Source organism: Saccostrea echinata, unplaced genomic scaffold (genome assembly GCF_033153115.1).
Source record: "Saccostrea echinata isolate AGI-Se365-2 ecotype Australia unplaced genomic scaffold, CSIRO_AGI_Sech_v1 ptg000010l, whole genome shotgun sequence".
NCBI lineage: Eukaryota > Metazoa > Mollusca > Bivalvia > Ostreida > Ostreidae > Saccostrea > Saccostrea echinata.
This window is the reverse complement of record NW_026889759.1, coordinates 1,957,960-1,981,753: the sequence shown is the minus strand read 5'-3', so window position 1 is coordinate 1,981,753 and position 23,794 is coordinate 1,957,960. Positions and strand designations below refer to the sequence as shown.

At 33.7% G+C, this 23,794-nt stretch overlaps 1 long non-coding RNA gene across 1 annotated transcript; it reads right to left on the bottom strand.

Annotated features, from left to right (window-relative positions):
• Positions 1–1,223: 1,223 nt before the first annotated feature.
• On the bottom strand, positions 1,224–23,577 carry LOC133184587 (uncharacterized). Its single transcript, XR_009720823.1, has 5 exons — positions 23,520–23,577; positions 15,841–15,996; positions 3,049–3,176; positions 2,840–2,943; positions 1,224–2,159 (listed from the first exon to the last, which is right to left on the bottom strand). It is a non-coding gene; the product is annotated as an uncharacterized LOC133184587 (long non-coding RNA).
• Positions 23,578–23,794: the final 217 nt, after the last annotated feature.

Sequence of the window (23,794 nt, the reverse complement as noted above, 5' to 3'; positions counted from 1 at the left end):
TGGAGCGATGACCTGGAGATAGCAAATGTATAGAAAAACGTGTGTAAATAAAATTTTGTAACAAATTCAAGGTAAATTTTAGTAGAACAACACACAATATCTGGGAAAAAAAATTCCCTTTCCTATATCCAAAGAACCCAATTCAACAGTACGTGCTGAATCTAATTCAAAAGCGCTATTGGTCTTTATAATTTTGAAATGTATAATATATAATAATGGGTATTTTTAGAGGTACACAATTATTTGACAGTTGCAAATAGTAGTTTCACATGCGCTAGTTTACTTATGGGCCCCCCATAAGTAAACTAAGTTAAAAATGGCCTAGCAGTTCCTGAGAAGTCGAATGTGAAAAGTTTACAGACAAGTGGATAGTCAGATGGGCAGACACTGGACAACAGGTGATCATAAAAGCTCACTTGAGCTTTCAGCTCATGTGAGATAAAAATCATTAAAGCTCACTTAAACTCATAAATTTTTTTTAAAAAGAAAAATGCCACTGTCATCACAAAATTTGGGGCACAAATTTTGATTTTACTCTACAACTTTGCAATTTTTAATGTCAACTTCAGACCATATGGTCAGCTGTATAATGTACATGTATATAATTACAAAATTCTCTTGGTCCTTTCCAACATACATCTATCTATATTACTTGACAAACCATTTGAAATTTGCATTCACATGTTGATTAAAATAGACTATTAGATGTCTCTAGCAGGCCCGTAGAATGCGGGGGGTGGGGGGTGGGGGTTATAGTATTTTGCTATAGTAAGTTTCCCTTTAGATGCTGGATGCCCCCCCCCCCCCCCCCACTTTTTGATATTGTAAGGTCCAGCACTGGCAAATTCCAGGATTTGGACAGTAAATCACCTTTTCTTTTTGCTTGTCAGATAATTTCGGGAAGTCCCCCCCCCCCCCCACTTTTAGTCAGTTTGGTTTTTTTTTTCTTTTGAAACTGTTGCTACGAGCCTGCTCTAGATAACTCACGAAAACAAAGAGTCAAATAATAGTTTTTAACCTTTATTCATTTGATCTAAAATTGACAGGTTAACGAAATAATAATATAGTACATGTACCAAAACTGAAAAAAAAAAAATTTCTTGTCTTTTGCCACCACAGTATTTTTAAGGTCATATGCAATGTACATGCACTTTACAGTGAACCTTCCAACTGATAATTTTCAGAGAAAATATAATTGAAAATCATGATACCATTACGTGTTCTTTGACAAAAAAATCAGCATACATTACATGTATCAGGAGTTTTGAAAAAATATCAAATGATGAAAACCCTTGCATTTTTTAAAAGAAAAATCCCCCCCCCAAAAAAAAATGATTTATGTGGTATTTTCTTCAAAATTTGATTCAGATAAGGTGTGCAAGCATTACCAGGTATCATAAAATTGCACAAAGATCTTTCAATTACTGGATTTCTTAAATTATAGAGAGAATAAGAAAATATAGTTCAAACTATACTGTGCATATCCTTAAGCCATATCATGTTAAAGACATGAAGGTCAAACACAAACTTCAGCAAACAGGAAGTCTGTGAGCCAATGCTCACTAGTAATACCCCCACTCTGATGTGAATATACACTCTCATGAATCCCACAATATGGCATGACTAGTCAAAGAGAGAGTCAAAATTTCAAGCATCTTTGATGAGTAGTTGCTGAGAAAACTGCGACAAAAAATTGTTACAGACAGACACACAAGGGTAAATGAGAATACCCCCCTACTTCAGAGTGGGGGTACAATTATAACAACTGTCGCTTACTACTGCAAATGATCAATAAAAGATCTCTCATTACAAATTTTACCTGTTATTAATCTACAAAAATTTTCTTGATTAATATCTTTTGAAAATAATTTTTATATAATTTCACATCTACATCCCTACTGATAAAAAAGCTTCCAGACATTGAAAGTTGCTATTCAAATTCATAATAAAGTTGTTGAATAAAATCCACATATTCCTGGTACTTGACAACAGATAGCTTGAAATGGACAAAGTCTTTTTCACATCCTCTGTTTCTCAAATGCTTTTCCAAATTAAATAAATAACTTTTACTTTATAATATTTACAGAGTACTGTGACTGAATGTCTTGAATTTAAACACTCTTTTTGAAGTGTATCTCTCAAAGGTTGGCAGCCTTGATCTGTAAAAAAAAAAAAAAAGAAAAGAAAAATCTCTATTAATCTCTAAAACTTAGAACAATCATAATTGAAAAATTTACTTTGCTATAAAATAATTACAAAATAACTTACGCACATGTATAAAAAACAAATCTCCCTAAATGACACATTTCTTAACCAACATAAAATCTTAAATGAATGGAATCTTTGATAATGATGTTCAACACACTCAGTTGTCAAAGGTGAATTAAGCATCTAAGTTAAAAAAAAAAATCAAGGCTTAAATAGTACATGCAGGATCATATGATCCTGTCCACAAGTTTCGATGAACTAAAGTAGATGTTAACATTCAGTTGAAGTTACCCCAACATATGTACGTATTTTTTTAAATCAAGAACACAGTCAATGTCAGCTATTTAACATAGAGAAATAAAATTGTTTATCTAGATGCACCCCCTTTCTTCTCTTATGTAGATTTTCCTTATATACATGTATATGCATACAAGTTATTAATCCTAAATCACTTTTTGACCCGAGAACAGCTGCAAGATAATTTTCAATAGGTTGCTTCCCCTTATATGTGCATGTGCTTCCTTTTCATGAAGTTTTCTTTAGTTAAATTTCTCAAGATTTTTCAGATTAATTTTTTGGTTAACAAATAGTACTGTGTCATACAAAACTCACAACTCCTCTCATATTTTACCTTATCTTCCTTTTGTTAACAAAATCCACTTTTCCAACATCTCTCTCTGCAGTGAGTCTATCATTAAGTCATTAACTTGTCTTGTCTCCAATACAAAAGTTTTCCTACACAACAGGTTTATAAAAAAATAACAACCTTCATACATGTAAGTTGATATGAAAATATTAAATGTACATACATTGTAATTTAATGAAAAAAATAATTCTAACCTTGACAACTTTTAGCTTGGTTGGCATTGTTATCATCTCTGTTGGCATAATGTAATCTGAACTTTCTAATTTACCCTTCTATCAGGTGGCTATAGTTGCTCGACACATACCAATTTTTTATCCATTTCCTGAAAAAAATGAAATTCTAATTTACTATGTGTATTAAAATGTTATTCCTTTTAAAAAGAAACTTACACTAGTGATTCAGGGGACCTAGGTTCAAATCCTGGTTTGGTCCATCCCATATTTATTTGGTGCCATTGATCACCCCTCGACTTGCAGGTAAAAGGCTTGCCAGGGGTAAAAAGAACTTGAGTTGTGTCTTCAAGGGCAAATACAATTTAAGGAGGGAGGAATTTGGCGATCAGACAGGCTTGATCCCCATCGCCAGATCACTCAGTTAATAAACATGCTAAAGCACCTGATTAGTGATACAGAGGGCTGGGTTCAAATCCTGTTCTTGCTTATGCAGCATTTTCCTGTTACACACCTAATGTCAATGGCAGAGAAATTCAACTTTCCTGTCATCAATAGACAAATATTTTGGTGACTAATTGTCTGAGTTCAGCTATATGGTACATGTTAAATTAAACTTTTTACCTCAAAGGCTAAGAACATACAAATTACAGTTTTCTTAGAGACAGTATACTAGGCAATCTGGATACATTTCCTTTGTCTGACATGGAAAAAAACTCCCATATTCATGACAGGTTTTCTTAATTTTTCACTGAAAATAACAGCTTAAAATATGATTTTTTAAAATCTTGTTTACCTAAAAGTTATGCCTCAATACACCTTATTTGACCAAGTTATAGTCATTAAAGGAATCTATTTCTCAAATTAAAGAAATTGTAGGCTCCTTTCATTTACTAATTCTTGACCTTAAGAAAAAACTGCAACAAATATGTTTCACAAATTGACAGAAAAAGCGATGTCGGCCATCCGTATGGAACAGCGTCCAATCATAAAATTATGTATTATCTAAAATATGGTTGAAACAATGTCAGAGACAAACTAATTATTCATTGACAAACATCTAAAAATTATTAGAATATATTTAGGTCATTGATTTGAAATTGGTATATATGATTTTTCACGAGCCGGAGGTGAGTGCACTATGTGTCAAACCCTGACTACTATTTAGGCATAGTGCATGCAAAGTACAACACTATTGTTATTATTATGCTGACTGTTGTATCAAAACGACAACATCTTCTCCATTTCCAATGTTTCATCACTTCTTACATTCATGTTAGTACACCCCTATCATGACGTCACATTGTGCTACATGTACATTATCTTTTTTCTTTAATTTTGAATGATCCATGTACAGATACATGTAGTTTCAGAGAATTTTAGTTGAGTGAAGGGGAAAAAATTGCAAGAAACTATTTTAGAAAATTAATTTGTTTATTTTTTTCTCTTTAAGTGTAAAATATTTGAAACTAAGTTTATATATATTATAATACAGTGCTTTAGACAATGTCATCTGTGGCGTAATCGGTAGCGAGTCAGACTGATGATGTCGGGGTCGTGAGTTCGATCCATGGCGTGGGAGCTGTTGGATTTTTTTCAGAAAAAGAAGCCACGCACTAGCTATTTCGGCATAGTATGTTTACGATATATAAATCCTTAGAACACTATGCGAAAATAGTTGGGTATTGATTATATAGAGACAAACTGACAGGAAGCATAATAATGTGTAATAAATAAAACGCAACATCGGATTGGGCTCTGCAGCTATATACAGGAAGTGTGCATACTGATGATACTCTTAAATTATCGTTTATTGAATTTTAAAAATTTACTCCATTATGGTCTATATGTAAATATCACACACACACTAGCAGTGCATGTGGCTAAATCAAGAAAAAATTGTATGTGCACCACAAATACTTGATAATCATAGGTAATAAGAGATAACAGAGCTCACCTCAACGAATGTTGTCTTTAAGTAAGGCAAAGTCCCACACTAAACTAATAATCTAGTAGTCTGCATCCCTACATGTAACATTTATGCAATTTTAGTCTAATAGGGCTTGCAGTTACTTGGGAATGGACTTACCTAAAAAATTTAAACTAGTCACTCATCCAGAAAATGTAAGTCAAATCCACCATCTGAAGCAAGTTTGAGAGTGTTTATCCCATAACGCATCATCATGCAAGTTTGGTCCAGATTGCCCTTATAATTTCTTGGTAATGGACCTGTTAAAAATCTTTAAACCTGGTCACTTATCTGGAAAATGTAGGTCAGATCCAACATCTGAAGCAAGTCCAGTAATGTGCATCCTTAGATGTATCATCCATGCAAGTTTGGTTAACACCAGGCTTATAGCTACTATGAAATGAAATCTGCTCCAAAAACTTTATCCTGGTCACTCATCCGGAAGGAAAATGTAGGTCATATTCAGCATCTGAAGGAAGTCAAGTATAGTGTGCATCCTAATATGTATCATTTGTACAAGTTTGTTCAACCTAGGGCTTATAGTTACTTGGAAATGAAACCTGCTTAAAAAAACTTTAATCTGGTCACTCATCTGGAAAATGTAGGTCAGATCCAGCAATTGAAGCAAGTCCGGTAGTGTGCATCCTTATATGTATTATCCATGCAAGTCTGGTCAATATAGGGCTTATAGTTACTTGGAAATGCTCCTTTTAGCTGAATTTGCAGCATCTGAAATCTTGACTGGTATAATGAAACATACTAGAAGCATCCTTCATGCATCTCTGATTAATATAGGGCATAGAAGTACAGCTGACCTTCTGTTTTTTGAACACGGATATATCTCAAATACCATGGATATGTCGAAGTTATATTTTGAAGTCCCATCTGCTTATTCCTTAAGTATTTTACCCTGAATATCTTAAATCCTTGGTTATCTCAAAGTATTTTTTTTGTCCCTTTGAGTTCGAGATAACGAGGTTTGACTGTACTTGAAAAGAAATCTGCTCCAAAAACTTTAACCTGGGATGCGGACGCCTGCACTGACGGTATTACATAAGCTCCCCAACTTCGTTGAGGTGAGTTAAAAATTCAAAATCCATATTCTTGACGTTATCATGAAACTAACTTAATGTCATACTGGGCTGTGCAGCTTGTATATACAATCTATTCACACCTATAATTTTTGTGAAATAGTGTATATTGTTTAATTTTTATATATTTACTAAATCATGGTCTATATTAAAATTATGTTGTAAACATTTGGCAGAGTGGTCAATATCAAGAAAATTATGGCATTTGTCTAAGAACTTTCTGGACAACCCTCATACAAGTACTCGTTTAACTCAAAAATCTTTATTAAGGTCATGAAATACCCAATTTTCATCTAGAATGTCACAATGATCTGCAAAACTCAAAGGGAAAAAAATTGGTGGTACAATTTGGTGAATGAAAATGTATCAAACAAAAATCTAGCATAAAACCCATTATTAAGGTGACCAGAGAGATATATATGATCCTTGAAATTTAAAATCTTTATTAAGGTGACCAGGTATTCAGGGTTGTCCATAAGAACTGAAATAGAAAGAGGACATTTTAAAAGTGGAAGGCTGTCTTGGATTCCTCTGCTAGTGAGGGTTGAGGGGGCAATGCAAGAATAACTGGGGGATTATGTCATTACAGGCGGTGAATTTACCTGGCCCCTGAATCTTGAGAACAACCTTGGGTATTCTGCATTTAAGCAACATGATTCCTCACTATTCCTTAACATTGAAGAATAAAACATCCTTAAAAATCAAAAATCTAGCTTACATGCATTAACCCATCATTAAGGGGACCAGAGATATATGCATGATTCTTGAACTTTAAAATCTTTATTAAGGTGACCAGGTATTCAGGTTTGTCCATAAGAACTGAAATAGAAAGGGGACATTTCAAAAGTGGAAGGGTGTCTTGGATTCCTCCTCTAGTGGGGTTTGAGGAAGCAATGCCAGAATGACAGGGGGAATAAGTAATTACAGATGGGGGAATTTCCCTGGCCCCCACATCTTGAGCACAACCTTATATATTCTATATTTAAGCATGTAAAACATTAATCAATTACATTTAAGCAATGATTCCTCACTTTTTCTTAAAACTGATGAATAAACTAATCCTATAAATCAAAAATCTAGCTTACATGCATGAAACTATCATTAAAGCTGACATGAATTCTTAAAAGCGCAACATTTGCATCAATGTATGACTTGTTTCATACCAACTAGCCGTATTCTGCCATATTTCTTTCAGATACCTTGTCTTATTGTAACAATATATACCCCAATGCCCTCGTTACACTTGAGTGAGTTTTTGGTTTGGCTATCGACGCGTGCACATCTCCGACAGTAAAGTATCTGGGAACACATGAATTGATGAAAACATTTCAAAACCACAGCAGATATAAAAACAGTCATAAAGATATGTAATGGATATATGCTGAATACTGTTCTATATGTAAAATTATCAGACTGTTTGAGGCCCGTTAGGGCCGAAAACAGTCTGATAATTTTACATATAAAATTGTATGAGGCATATATCTTACTTAAAACATTGCTATTGAAATGTCCAAAAGTTACCTTGAGGAGTCCGATAATTCAAATACAATTACACAATAGGAGTTCAGGCATCAATAGTTTTCTATCTGAAACCATCTAATAAATAGACAAAAGAAAAGAGAAAGTTTTTTTTTTAAGACAGTAAAATCAGTGAGTGAACTCTTTTGTTTCATTCATTCAGTGGCAGTCGTTTGGCTTAGCAGGAACTATGGACAGTGGTCAGGTGATGAGGGATTTTTTTATGATTTGGAATATTTTTTTTTTTATTAAGTGCGTTTGACATTGATACAGATACAGTGTTGGATGATATCTTCGAAATGCATTTAAAGTAATAATGCGGATTTTTATCTAAATTTTGATTGAATGATATAATGAAAATCTTGGGTTTTAAAAGTGCGGTCATCATGGTCATTGGCGAACAAACCCCGTTAAATGAAGAGATTCGCAGACTGGTTCTCTATCAGAAATGGATTTAAATTGGCTTATTCCCAGTGATGTATCGAAAACGCTTTGCAAAAAAACTGAATGGAAAGTGTTACTTTTGAGGAAGTTTAAGACTCCAGTTTCTTCTTGGATTTGCTATTTTTAACAACTTAATTTCCTCGCGTTCGCTTTCCTTGAATTTTTTCTCCCTAACTTTTTTTTGGTTTCTGGACAAATTAAACCTTGATTTCAATCTTCTTGTTGTTTTTTAACTACTGTCCGATTTTGTTATCACTGCCGTCCGATAATATATTATTGGACTGCTAATCATTATTATCGGACGACTACAGGTAAATTTTTAGACTGCAAGAACAAAGGCATGACGTCACAGCAATGTTTTAATTATAAGTATCGTTTTGAATAATATAAATGCAAGTTTGGAAGAAAAAAACATAGTTGTGCATGTTTTTTAAAAGCATGCCAATATACAGATATATAGCATAATTAACTTGGAATAATTCACAGTAAAAATTGTACAAACAATTTGCAATTATCTATTGTAAGAATGGAACAAACAACCAGCATATTTGATATGCATGTCCATATGCAAATATAATGGTGCATACCGAGAGAACGCGTCGAACGCTGTAAACTTATTCATACCTGGAAAATAGACCACTGTACCCGTTCGAAGATGTGCACATGCCGAGTGATTTACACCTTGTATTTCATTGAAATATGCATCGCAGAAAAGTAATAAACTCTATAAATACTCAACCGGAAGACGTTGTCATGTCATCATACAGCCTAGCACTCAAATACACTTAGTCCGTGCTGATCAGATTTTGGTCAGCTAGGGAAAATATCAAAAGTGAGAAGGGGAATTAGTATTTACGCGACTGGATAAAAAATAAGAAATCATTAAAAAAAAGTCTGATTGCTGTTCATGAAGTGAAACTGAAAATTGTCTAGATCTAATAAACATACAAACATTCTTTGTGTGTTATATATTGCATTACAGGCTTCATATATAATTTTTTAATTATGAAACAAGTCCTACATTGATGCAAATGTTGCGCTTTTAAGAATTCATGTCAGCTTTAATGATAGCTTCATGCATGTAAGCCAGATTTTCGTAATTATCTAAAAACTAAACTGAGTAGTTTGGTGTGAGAAAATTATTTAGAATACAACATCAAAGCATCTAACCAAAACACAAATTAACAAATATACACACACGTGGGGAGTGGGGGGGGGGGGGGGAGATACTCTCTTTTTTGAGAGTGTCTTTCAGACACGTAGCATTGTTTTTGAAAGGGGACAGCCGTAAGAAATAATTGACACTTTACTGAAAAATCTTTGACAAGCTAAAAAAATGCTCTGGAAAAATGGGAGGGGGCATCCCCAATCCCCGCGTTCTACAGGCCTGTCTTTAATGGTTAATTTTGTAAGGATATTTTTTCTAAAGAATGGCTGGTTCTCCCCACTCTCATCCAACGATACTGTATTGAATACTCAAATATTTTTCTTCTGAAAATGATAGTATGGATGGAATCTGTCCTCCCCCTGACTACGGATTTTTTTCAATCCCTTTTTTCCTTTTTCATTTTTCCCCCAAGTATTTCGGCATTTTTCTGAACCCCTCCAAATTTTTAAGTGCCGAAAGTTTTGTTTTTGTTTTTGTTTTTTTGGCTTATCAATCATTTTACTGCCCCCTGCTCCCCATCGCATATACACATTTTGAGAAACAGTGCTACGTGCCTGTTTTATATGTATGTATAGGAAGCCCATCCAGTTTGAAAATTTTCCCTAGGTAGTATAAAATTTGATACCTATACAATTTCTTGTATTTTAAGAGAATCTGTAAGGATTACTTGAAACCCTACCCGCAAGATTGTGGATAAATATTTTTTTGCATTTTCATACAAGTATACACACACACATTCTCTCTCTCTCTCTCCCTCTCATGTAAGCATACATGAGTGGTTTCAAGAATCTCCTCACTTTACATTTGGGTACACGGTTAGAACTATTTCAATTACCAATGTTACTTTCATCTATACTAGGGATGTCAATTTTATTCGAACAGCTTAGTCGAATAGTTGGAGGCTTTAGTCGAATGATAGTCGAATATTCGTTGAAATTTAAATCAATTTTTCATGTCATTTTCACTATTTGTCTTTTATAGACTAGTTGTACAATATTTAACCTACGCTATCACCATTATACAATGAATTTCTGATTTGTAAACATTTACGTAGTACAATAAATACTATACATCTATATTTATCCAATGCATTTGATTTCAAAATTAATATAATATTTACTGCACATTTTACCTAAATGCAGGATATCAAATGCTTGCATTTGTCCTTTCTTGTCATAACGAGACTACATGTACCCGTTAATTGAAGCCATTTCTACGTGTCGTGTCAGTGACCTTTGACTGGTAAACAATTAAAGCGTGCCTCTTATAAAAACAGAGAGAACTTTTAATTATGAGATTTTGTGCAAATTATCAATACAATCTTAACAAGAGGCCCAGGGGCCACATCGCTCACCTGAGCACTATGGCGAGGAAAAAGCAGAAATCAGTTCAGTCTTGAAAGGTTGAAAAGTTTAAATATAAAAGTGGTTTGGGGGGGGGGGGGGGGAAGAATTGAACAAATTTGAATGTACATTACCTGAGGATGCTTCCAATTAAATATGACCAATCATGGCTTTGCTGTTCTTGAGTAGAAGATTTTTACACATTTTTCCTATGTATTCCTATGTAAAACTTTGATAACCCATTGTGGCCCCACCCTACCCCCAGGGGTCATGATTTGAACAAACTTGAATCTACACCACCTGATTATGCTTCCAAATAAATATGACCAATCAAAAGTTGGCTGTTCTCGAGAAGAAGATTTTTGAATATTTTTCCTATATACTCCTATTTAAAACTTTGATCATCCATTGTGGCCCCACCCAACCCCCGGGGGTCATGATTTGAACAAATTTGAATCTACACCACCTACAGATGCTTCCATATAAATATTACTAATCATAGCTTTGCTGTTTTTGAGAAGAAGATTTTTGAAGATTTTTCCTATATACTTTTATGTTAATTAAAACTTAAATCTTCCATTGTGACCCCACCCTACCCCTGGGGGTCATGATTTGAACAAACTTGAATCTACACCCCCTGAGGATGCTTCCACATAAATATTACCAATCACTGCTTTGCTGTTCTTGAGAAGAAGATTTTTGAAGATTTTTCCTATATATTCCTACGTAAAACTTTGATCGTCCATTGTGGCCCCACCCTAGCCCCGGGGGTCACGATTTGTACAAACTTGAATCTACACCACCTGAGGATGCTTCCATATAAATATGACCAATCATAGCTTTGCTGTTCTTGAGAAGAGGATTTTTGAAGATTTTTCCTCTATATCCCTATGTAAAACTTTGATCGTCCATTGTGGCCCCACCCTACCCCCGGGGGTCATGATTTGAACAAATTTGAGTCTACACTACCTGACAATAATTCCACATGAGTTTCATCTTTCCTGGCCCATTGGTTCTTGAGAAGAAGATTTTTCAATAATGCCATTAATTTTTTGCTATTTCGTAATTATCTCCCCTTGGAGGGGGGCGTGGCCCTTCATTTGAACAAACTTGAATCCCCTTCACCCAATGATACTTTGTGCTAAGTTTGATTGAAATTGGCCCTGTAGATCTAGAGAAGAAGATGAAAATGTGAAAAGTTTACGACAACGCCAACGACGACGACAACGACGACAGACAACGGACAAATTTCGATCAGAAAAGCTCACTTGAGCCTTCGGCTCAGGTGAGCTAAAAAGACTGCATGATATTAATATCCATTTAATTACACTTATAACTGTCCCCCAGTTTACATGTATTTACAATTTTGTAACAGCTGTTTAATATTCTTTATGAATAGTTGCATCACGTCAGATCTTATGGAATTGCAGGTTGAAGCTTTATAATTTGAATCTACAAAACCAAACAATTCTTGAACGGCTCTGACATCCCTAATATATACTAATAGTGTAATACATGTACTTACTTAACTTCAATTTAAACCAAAACATGTACTGTAGATTATTTTATATACACATAATTATGTCTGTTCTTGTCGGTAATTGTATCAATCATGCTTGTAATTTGTGATGCCTGAAAGGGCCCCAATTTGAAAATAATCTATGTACAGAAACAAATTGTTCAGTGTTGCTTAAATTTACGATATATTAGTTTTAGTTTTATATCTAAAACAGTTGAAGCCAGTTCATTGTACGTACAGGTGACTCTCGATCTCTCGAAGTTCAAGGGACCGCAAGAAAAGTTCGAGACATCCAGGGTTTCGAGAGATAGAAAGTGAATAAAATCCGGAATTTTCAGTTCCGATCATCATTGTTCTACCATTATAAATACCGGAAGTATATGTTGATAATATCATTGCACGTTTTCATGCGCATTTTACAGGTAATTCACTTGATTTCAACAACAATGATCGTATTTTGAATAAATAAAACGATCTCTTTAAGTTTCAATATTTATTTGTTCTCATTTCATGATTGCATAAAACCTGAATAGCAATCGTCGGTGTGGCTATCCCCCGGGCTTGATGGGGTCCTTTACCAGATTTCTCGTATTAAATCAGTATTTAATTCTTCAGATAGGATTTCTTGTGCAATGTTTGTCATATTGGGATTATGTACACTCTAATAAAACTTCATAATCTATGGAAAATTATTGACACGCCTCTTAAATTATTTTCTAAATATTTTCGTCTCGCTGTCAAGTCAAAATAAGTTGTGAAGCAATTCCTTTCTAATTTACCAATTATAACCAATTAATCATTTATATCAACACTCGGATGCTCACAGATATAGTGTCATCTATGTAAACACCCAATTAACACCTCCATGCCAACCCCAGGCGTTCACCGTTATCCAGGTAAGTCCAAGCTGCATTAATTTTACGCTTGATTGTACACACGAACAAGTATATCTCAAAACTTCGAGAGATAGAGAGTAAAAAACAATGAAATATGTGTAACGGGACCCAGGTCTTGGTTCCAGAGATAGAGAACTTCGAGAGATTGGAAGTTTCGAGAGATCGGAAGTAAATTTGCTTAGTTATATAGAGGGAAAAAATGGGACCAGAGGTTCACTTTGAGAGATCGAGAGATCGGAGTTCGAGCCATCGAGAGTCACCTGTATTTACATATATTTGATCAAGGAAAATCCGACTTTTTTCCGACGTTTGTTTAAAATATATTGAAGGATGTATTATACATATTCCACCCCCACCCCCTCCTTTTATTTTCTTTAAAAGATGTAAGATCTGTAACAAGAATGTATGTTTATGTATTAAATTTGATGTAATGAAGCCACATTCATGAACTATTAATACATATATCGAAACAGTTATTTTGATTTCTGAAACGTTTTATTTGCGTGACTATTTTGTGTAATCAGGCAAAATACCAGTGTCACTTTCACCTTTGATATTTTCCCTGACCAAAAATACTGATCAACAGGGACCACATGTGTTTAAGTGCTAGTGACTATGTGTTTACCGTTGAGTTACAAATGGATTTATTTCTTCCATGATGCATATTTCATTAAAAAGGAAGTTATTCTCTCGACATGTGCACATCCCTGTACCGATAGCAGTATTTCAGGTAGATTTTAAAGCATTCGATGCGTTTTCTCGGCATGCATGCATGTACATCTGAATTTGTTATACTTGAATGCATAAGTTGCATAGTATGTGCATATACCGTGTAGCAGGCATAATGCTCAATAGTACAGTGTTATTTGAAAAATGAGGTAGCATGTGGTAGCCTTTTCTTGTTTATTGTTCAAATATATGTGTGAATCAAACATGCATGTGCTATTTTGATTTTAATGCATTGCATCTAAATTATTCAAAATTTAAATACTTCTTTATGGTTTTCAGTAAAATTCCTAGTTTTTCAGATTTATGGTATGTTCCAAAACTGCTTTATCAGAGATGTGTACAGGTCTACATGTTTTTATGTCAGTTCATGGCGTGTTCCAAGACTTTGCTATCAGAGATGTGTACATGTCGACAGCCAGGCTAGAAAATCACTCAAGTGTAACAAAGGCATCAGGGTCATCAGGGTTTATATAGCCGGTAAAATAAGAGAGCGAATCTGAAAGAAATATGGCGGAAAAAGGGAGTACGAGAATGAAATAAGTTGTACCAGGATGAAAATATCGCATATTTAAGAGTTCATGTCAGCTTTAAGGGGACCAGAGATATATGTATGATCCTTGAAATTTAAAATAATTATTGAGGTGACCAGGTATTCAGGGTTATCCATAAGAAATGAAATAGAAATGGGACATTTTAAAAGTAGAAGGGTGTCTTGGATTCCTCTAGCTATGCTAAAGGGGTTGAGGGGAGAATGCCAGAATAACTGGGGGATTATGTCATTACAGGTATGAAAATTCTCAGATATTATAAAGTTAAGCAACACATTTCCTTACTACAGGCAACTCCAAATGGCTCAAACTTCGATCTTTCGACGTTCTTGATTGCTTGAAATATTAGCCTTGGGTCTAGTAGCCCTTTTCACAAAAAAACTTAAGTTTTTGCGTAAGATTTTAACTTAAGAATTTCTTACGACAAGAACACATTCGTAGCAGATTGAAGTTAAGATTTTATTTACGACAGACTTCATCCCTAGCAACGACTTCAATATGCTTTATAATCCTTAAATAAGTGGGTGAAAATAAAAATAAAACTTAATTAGTTTTTAACATTTGTCAGCATAACAAACATTATTGACAACAAATATCGAATGCAATCGTTTGTGAAGCAAGGAAGTTTAAAATCTATGTCACAATCAAAAGTCTGACGTAAAAGAAGGTCACAAGTGAAACTTACATCATAAATATTTTGTAGTGTAATTCACTTAAATTTTTGACAATGATTGTGAAAAAAATATAAAATATTATTGTAAGTTGCTTTACAAAGTTCAATTTAACATGTATTTTGGTTTTTGCGGTTATATTTTTACAATAAAATCATTTTTAAAATACTTAAGAGAGGGTTGGGGCTCTCGTAAAGTTATGACAGATTTTGCACTTACGACTTTCTTAAGAATTTTTGTAAAAACGATTTTTATCATAAGTTTTCACTTAAGATAAAAATATGTTGTAAGATTTTTTGTGAAAAGATCCACAGATTTTTTCTCTATATAACTTAGCAAATTTTCTCTTGATCTCTTAACTCTCAATCTCTCAAAACCCTCAAAGTTAAAATGCAGACCCGCTGTGCATAATCTATTGTATTTTACCACTGATACCTCAAAGTGGATATGTGTACAGCATTACATAATTAACAACTTTACCTTCACCTTTAGAATATATTTCTTTACAGTTTAACTAAAAAATCTTTAAGGTGACCAGATTCTGAAATTATATATCATTCTTTCTACATGCAGTAAAACACGCTTATAGCTAACACACTTATAATGAATTGACTCTTAGAGCAAAGTGATTTTTATTCCCTGTGACTTTAAAATATATTGTAAACTTAATGGATATATAAACGAATTACACTTATAATGAAGCAAAATTTTCCATCCCTGGCACTTTGTTATAAGCATGTTTTACTGTAATTCTTACAAAATTTTGTGATAAAATATCAGGAAAAAGATGACTTTTGGTCACAAAACTCACCTGAATGGAATTGCATGCATAATTTTATTTTAAATTTCTTCAAAACTAAATATTCTAATGGTTAAATTTCATCAAACAAACAGCCCTAGGAATCAACACTTTAAATTACCTCAATTAAACACCAAATCCTCCTTCCATTCTCATAGTTGTACAACACTTCTTCATGTAAGTCCTTTCTTGTTAGCATGTATATGCAACTGTTTTCTTTTACCAAAACTTTTAATTTGATCCACTGATTGGTTTGTTTCATTTTCATTGTTGACATCTGTAGGGAAATAAAAGCTTCATAATTACAGGTATTTTAATCAAACTCAAAAGTACCTCTCTTAAGAGATTATTAATCACTCTAAAATCTAAATGTTTTCCTTAACATGTAAATAAGTCATAACAAACACATTTTTAAAATATAAATATACATTTTTTTTTTAATCTGTAACCTACTGTAGTAGAAAAGGAATGTATAAAGAAAATAAAAGGTTGGAATCGAACTAAGGACACCTGTTTCACTAGTCAAATGTTCTAACCACTGAACTATCAAGGCTGATTCATATAGTCTAAACTACTATTTTGTTCACTCCTTCAACAGTCTTTCATCTCAAGGACACGTAACAAGTTCACCTATCTGGAATTAATCACAAGCCCCCACCCCCACCCCCATCACACCTTTGTTTGTGAATAAGTCATAACAAACACATTTTTAAAATATAAATATACATTTTTTTTAATCTGTAACCTACTGTAGTAGAAAAGGAATGTATAAAGAAAATAAAAGGTTGGAATCGAACTAAGGACACTTGTTTCACTAGTCAAATGTTCTAACCATTGAACTATCAAGGCTGATTCATATAGTCTAAACTACTATTTTGTTCACTCCTTCAACAGTCTTTGATCTCAAAGACACGTAACAAGTTCACCTATCTGGAATTAATCACAAGCCCCCACCCCCACCCCCCCATCACACCTTTGTTTGAATTAAAGGAAGCTTTAAACACTGCTCACTGAAGAGTTCTACATTTAGTATAGGTATCTCTCAATACCTCAAAGTATGCAGGACTGCAATCATGTGTTGTGGGTTTGTGTTCAGTAAAGTGTGCAGAGTTATGCCTAGGGCACATTTAAGCTTATGGTCAAGCAAATCAAATTTTTGTCGTATCGTCAGCTTAAAAACATGATCAGCCGACAGTAGTATCGAGCAACGTGGAGCAGTCACATTAATTCCTAAGAACACTGGTAATTTTCAAAATTTAGATAATTCTAAGTTGGCCAATAGTCGCCCAATCATCGTTCACTAAGCCACAGTTTGATTTTCACCATCAGCCAAGATTTACAAAAACCCAATTCCAATAATGTTGACCCATCGACGACCGACTTTAAGAACTGTCTACCAATGTTCGGATGATGATTGAAGGTTGGTCGACAGACTATTGTACGACTGCTTTAATTGAAGGAATCGACCACCGATGCAGAGAAAATTATAACATGGCCCAACAGACACAAAATTGGTAGGCTGTCAAAAAAAGAGGTCAAATTCGGGCAAGACAATGGCAGATGAACAGCTGACTGTTGCCTGAAGAAGGTATTTTTGCCTCAAAAACTGTCAACCGTTGGTCTTTCTTGAAAATTTGACTGGGGTTTTTGAAAACATGTAAACATTAAAACATAGACACTTCGAGGTATTGAGAGTAAATAACAACAGATTATTCATATCAAGACTGCATTTTGACTTGGAGGGATCATGGATTTCTGAATCAAGAGACTGAGAGTTCAAGAGATCAAACGTAAATTTGCTTAGTTATATAAGTAAAAATATCTTTGTAGTCACCTTTTCATCACCTGAAAGATTGGAATTTCCCTGTTAATTAACTACCATTTTGCTTTCTTCTTTGTTTCGTTCAAAATTCATTTAAATTTCCCTTTTTTCTCACCATTTTTGCAATGAGGTCAGTCATATTTGTTAAAGGATTTTGTGTCTAATACAAGGAGTAACATAACCACAATTCAGATCATAATAGAATTTGGCATACATATTACATTTAAGGAGGCTGGAGGGTCAACAAATAATTAATTAACCACCAGATTTAACTTAATTTTTTAGATATGGTATCTTAAGCTGTGAACTATCATTTGGCAAAGAAAAATTTCAAAAATTTTAGTTTTAAAATTTGATCATTTTCTATATCTTCATACAGTCAGGGGTGAGACTGAAATCCGTCATTTTTAAAATGACGATTTTAAGCCATAAAATAAAATTTTTATTATGACTTAAACTCGTCATTTTTAAGAAAATGACGAAAAACAGTCATAAAAATTTAGAGTGTTTCTAGAATACCGAGTTACCTCTCTTTGAAAAATGTTAGATCCACCAACTGAAAAAAGGACAAAAAACATTGTAAACGAACTTCATTTCTCTAATACAGTTGACTACAATACTGGTTATGTTGACAGTATAAATTTCCCAAGCAAAAATAAGAGTGGAAGAGTTATTTGTCAATTTATTTGCATTAAATAGGAAAGAAGACGAAAATGACGATATTCCGTCTTTTTTCAAAATGGAGGGTCTGGGCGCACTGAAATATCTCGCTTGTTTTACGGGGCGCACTACTTTTTTATGGCTTTAACTTTTTGTCGAGACTTTTCTCTACAAGTACGTATTCTTCCAGACGGTGTACTATATGTTTTTATAGGGCTAAAAGCCATGTAAAAATGGCGAATTAGTTCTACCAAAATTCGACATTTTACCGCTAAATAATAACTTTCACCTTCCATGTTGATGTTCTAACGCAGGTGGTCGGCAGTAATTAGTAACCCGGATGAAATGAAACTTGTGTAAACACTCTTCTTTCAGCGGTGAATTCAAATTTTGCTTTTATGTAACCAGGATAGAAGAATTAAGTTGAAAAGAAAATATGACGATAGTAAGTCATATTGACAAAAATGACGAAAATACGTACTTAGTAAATATGACGATTATCCATCATTTTTCAAAAATGACGGATTTCAGTCTCACCCCTGACTGTCATATGGAGCTCTTCTTCTAATGGAGATCAATATAGTCTAAAAATGGCCACAACCCCCCAGCCTCTTTAAATCTTCACATTTTGCTGCATGTTTATGACATCATGGTATGAAAATGAAGTCAATATGTTGATGACTTGTGTCAAAACCAGAAGTCTCTGATGAGACTGTAGCTCTGCTGGTTTGCACTTTAACAATTTTTTTTTAAAAAAAATAATTTTTAATTAGACAATTTCAATATTAGTGTGTGTGTTAATTAATTTCACATGTTATAATGAATATTGGACCATAATCTGTCGTTGTAAGCTGGCAACAAAGAGAAAAGTATAAATTCGAAATGCAAGTCATGTACACAAAACGAAAGTAGGGTCCTGAATAAGTCCCGTGCATCTCGTTATATCCGGAGTCCACTGTACTGGGTTTCTGGTCTTTGTTATGAACTAAATTTTTGTTTTGTAATACAGAGGAATATGAATAGCAAGTTTAGTTATTACAGATCCAACCATATTTTCATTAATTTTGGGGATAAATGACTATTGGGAAAATTAACACATTCAAATGGGAAGAAAGGTACCTCTTTTGAATTAGGAATGGGGCCCTTGAATGGCCCTAATTATAGACAATCGAGAGCCCTAAGGCATCCAGGTGTGGTTCCCCGACAGCTTGGCGAAACGAATTGAATAACTATCCTACTTCCCCCCCCCCCCCTTTGGGATCCCTAATTCTAAATGTTATATGCAAAGCCAGCTGTTATAATACTGCTAATTTCTTTTCCAAAACTGGTTGTTTTACCATTACTTTCATCACCATGCCTCAAAGAAAAATCCAAAAAATTTCAAGAGTGAGAAAAATAAAAATTCTTTCCGATGATCATGAACATACACCTGCCTACCAATACATAGCTATAAACATGTGGTAAGCACTTTTTATGGCTGTAATGTATTACCGAACATTTTCTAATATCATTACAGAAAAAGTTAAAACCTGCAGTTTTTAACACACTGAAATTGGATTCCACGTAAAAATACTAATTACAGTTTGTGTACACAATGTGGCATGATTATCTCGTGCAGAAAGACAATGGGATTAGTTAGTTATGCTTCATTGCAAATGATACCTGTGAAATTGATTTCAAAATAATGACATTGTTACATAATTTAGCTAATAAAAAAGAAATATCACCTCTTTACTTGACTACTGACAACATATTTATTATTTATTTGGCACATTATCAGGTCTGGACGATTTCCAAAAATGGAAGTCAAGAACGATAACTGAAAGTTGCCATAAGTATACATCATATACACGTAAATATTTTTCTGCCCAATCAGAACACAGCATTTTTACACATCCCAAAACATATTTCAAAGGGGTTAAAGTTAAAACTGAATATGTATCCAATATTTCACCATCTGCGCTCACCCAACGGTGATACATGTACTGTTAACATACAGGGGTTTTTCTAGGTCTTTAAATCAAGAGCCTGGGCTTTTCTATTTGGAAAAAATAGCAAAATTTGGTTGTAATTAGCAGCAGGGACCTATATATTGTTAGTATATAGGTCCCTGTTAGCAGATTAGAGAAAATATCATATTTAACACTTTTTTTTCTAAATGAATTCGAGTTTTTCTTCATTTGCAAGGTATTAATTGATTTATTTTACATTCAGTTAATCAGTTTATGGAGCATGCCTTTTAAATTTTTTTTAGCATCATTCCTGTTACATGTATACATGTTACTGAGTTCGACGGACATTATTCTAACCATACTTGTTTGTTTCGATTGTCTTGTGTGCAGGGGTGTGCAATTACCATCGCCCGACGCCCGGGGCTACCAATTTTAGAGATCGGGCTATCATAAATCTATACTGCGTTAGCCCGTCGGGCTAGTAAACACTGGTAAATCTAAAACGAAAGTATACATATATTTACGGCGACTGAATTGATGTACGAATTAACCTTGTTGTAAAATCATAATCTTTAATTCGTTTTAACCTATATGTTTTGTGTGTTGCTATCGCCAGTCGTTTCAGTGACATAATAATTATAGCAGGGACCTAGTATATAGGTCCCTGATTATCATAGTCGATAAAAATAGGGAGAAAAAAGCGCAAACCATTATTTGTTTTATTTATTTCAACTTAAATGTTTTTTTTTTAACCTTTTTGTTATACTTATACATGTATTGTTTTCGGTAGTTAATGGGCTAGTGACTGGCAACCTCGGGCTAGTAACTTTGTTACTGCCACTAGCCCGACGGGCTAGTAACTAATTTTTGTAATTGCACACCCCTGCTGTGTGAGTTCTTACGTCCACTGTTCTTGGCAACTTAGCCCATCTTCCCGTTTCTGACCACTCCATATTGACTTCGGTACAAATTATGAGAGCAATGAATTCCTATTAACTTACCTTTTTTTTTTTTGGTTCTCTCCAAAGCTTTGCATTTACTTAGGCGCCATATTGAGAACATTAAGAATTTCGAACCCGATCTAAATTCAACGGATTTCTCTAAAATCCATATCTTCTAAGTAATTTTTAATAAAATTTTAAACTCCTTCAAATTTTCATTAATCATATAAATCACATTTTTCCAATTATTTTGAGTACAACTGAAAGTACATGTTTCTCATTTATTCTCATTTATTCCTTGTAAATAAAATTTCACATCAAATATTTATCTTTGTTTTACTTTGTGTTGCTGGAATTCAGTTCAACCTGACTATCCCAAGAGCAGACTATTATCCCCTCTTAGGGTAGCAGTACAGTAGAATAGAGGGCCGTAGGAACAGAGAAGTGGTAATGGTGGGGAATGTTGGACACAAGCCCCCCCCCCTCCCCTGAAGAAACACTCAAAAATATCATTTTTGAAACAGAGTAGATCATAATTCATTTGTTTAAAGTAACACTGCTAGATTTTCTTTATTTTATATGTGAAAAATGACTTCAAGGATGCACCAGAACCCACCAAAATGTATATTCATTTATTAATGATTTTAATTTAAGGATTGCACAGGATTGAGTCCTGGAAAAATCTTGTGGTTGGCATATGCCCCCCCCCCCCCCCCCAAAAAAAAGGTATAAGTAACACAGGCACTTGATTCGATAAAAAAAATTAACCCATAGTATAATAATATTGCGTTATTACTATACTATGGGTTAAAAAATTTATTACTGAAACAAGTGCCTGTGATAAGTAAGTAGTAATTAAAAATACTAATAAAAGTACTTCATAACACACTAATTGGTACAGTGTGCCCCAAAGAGGCATATAAGTAAGAAAAAGTACAAGTAAACCCAATTTTATTAATACACCAATTAGCAGAGTTATCATACATGTAAGTACATGTATCATACAACAAAAATATGTATGTATACTTATCTTGAAGCTTTTTTGACATTTAAATCTTCTATTTAGAATTTTATTGATTTTTTTTTTTTTTAAATTGGGTAGTTGTGGTACACTACCCCCGTTTTATATCCTTTTTCTTTTGCTAATAAATACATTTTATCATTTCATATAAAGACTTCAAAATTATCTTTGGTAGACCCAGGATTTTTTAAAGGGGGGTTCAACAGGCTAATAATGGGGTGTGAGCCAGTGAGGGCCACCTTGTGGCCCCAGTGGGTAAAGGACAAAAGCCCCTTTAAGCTCCGAGGATTTGGGTCCTTTTTAAATCAGTTTTGTGAGTTGTGTTATGTATATTTTATGTATAATAAAAGCAATATCTAACCAAAAAAAATGATTATTTCACCTTTACTAAATTTTGGCACACATGAGGGGGAAGGGGTATATAGAAACTGTTTTAAGAACAGTTTTTTACGGTAATAGAAATTTCATATTCATCCAGGATTTTAAATCTAAAATACGAATAATAGATTTACCTCCTAAAATTATGTTTCTGGGGAACATAACAAATTTTATTTTAATGCTTTATAGGCAGTGAAAAGGAATTATACACTTAAAGACCTTGAAGACTCAGATTCATATTTGAGTTGTTATTAATATAATTATGATATATGCTGATAAAACAGATAATGACATAATATTAAAAAATAATATTTATACATAAAAAATTAACAAATGTAGTACCTTAGAAAATTACATGAATTAATAGCCAAATTATTGTTACTACAAAATAACATATCTTTACTTATAATATCTAAAATTATAGACAGAAACTGTTTACATCATTGAAAACTGCAGAATAGAGTAAAAACCTCTGCAATACCTTAAATTCTTGAACATGTAATTGTAGAAGTAGTCTTTGACAATATATGACATTGTAAGTCTTGTTCAAATCTTAAACCAAATTTTACTCATTGTTCAAAAACTAAAGAGTGTCATAAAAGGAAGGAAGTGGTTTGTGTTGCATTAATTTTTGTAGAATCGTTTGTTATTGTATCTCAAAACACAAATCTCAGATTCTCGTACACAAGAAACCCACCCCCCCCACCCCCCCACCTCCCCGCGCTTACTATCAGCTTCTTTAAATAATGCGTCAATCATATCCATGTTTCGAACGTCAAACCATGAGCATCCACAAACTTAATAATTAATTAAAATAAATATTTGATGATTTTTAAAAAGATGTATCATTATGAATGAAAAGAAATTAAAAATGTGTATTCAGAATTTCCTCGACGTTCGCTGTTAGTCAATATTGACGCTATGCAAGCGCGTCGTATAAAAAAGGGGAAAATAATATACAAAAGACGTATAAAACATAAAAAAAAAACAGCTGCAAATGATAGTAAGTAACAGATTTATACTTACGAAAAAGGATCCAAAGCACTTCGAGGCGTCTGCCATCGTCTTCTTTTCTGGTTCTCCAGGTCGACCGGAAACCAGGCAACTTATTGCCAGACAAACATGAGTCATTTGTAGACCATGAATTTTCGAAATTTTAAATACTGAACTCACGAATGAATGAAGGGTAAGAAAATATAGGAAATGATTAAACTAAATGGGATATTAATTAAAACTATTCATATATAGCGGATTTTGATTAATATTACACATTTTCTCTGGGCGACTTAATAGATATATAT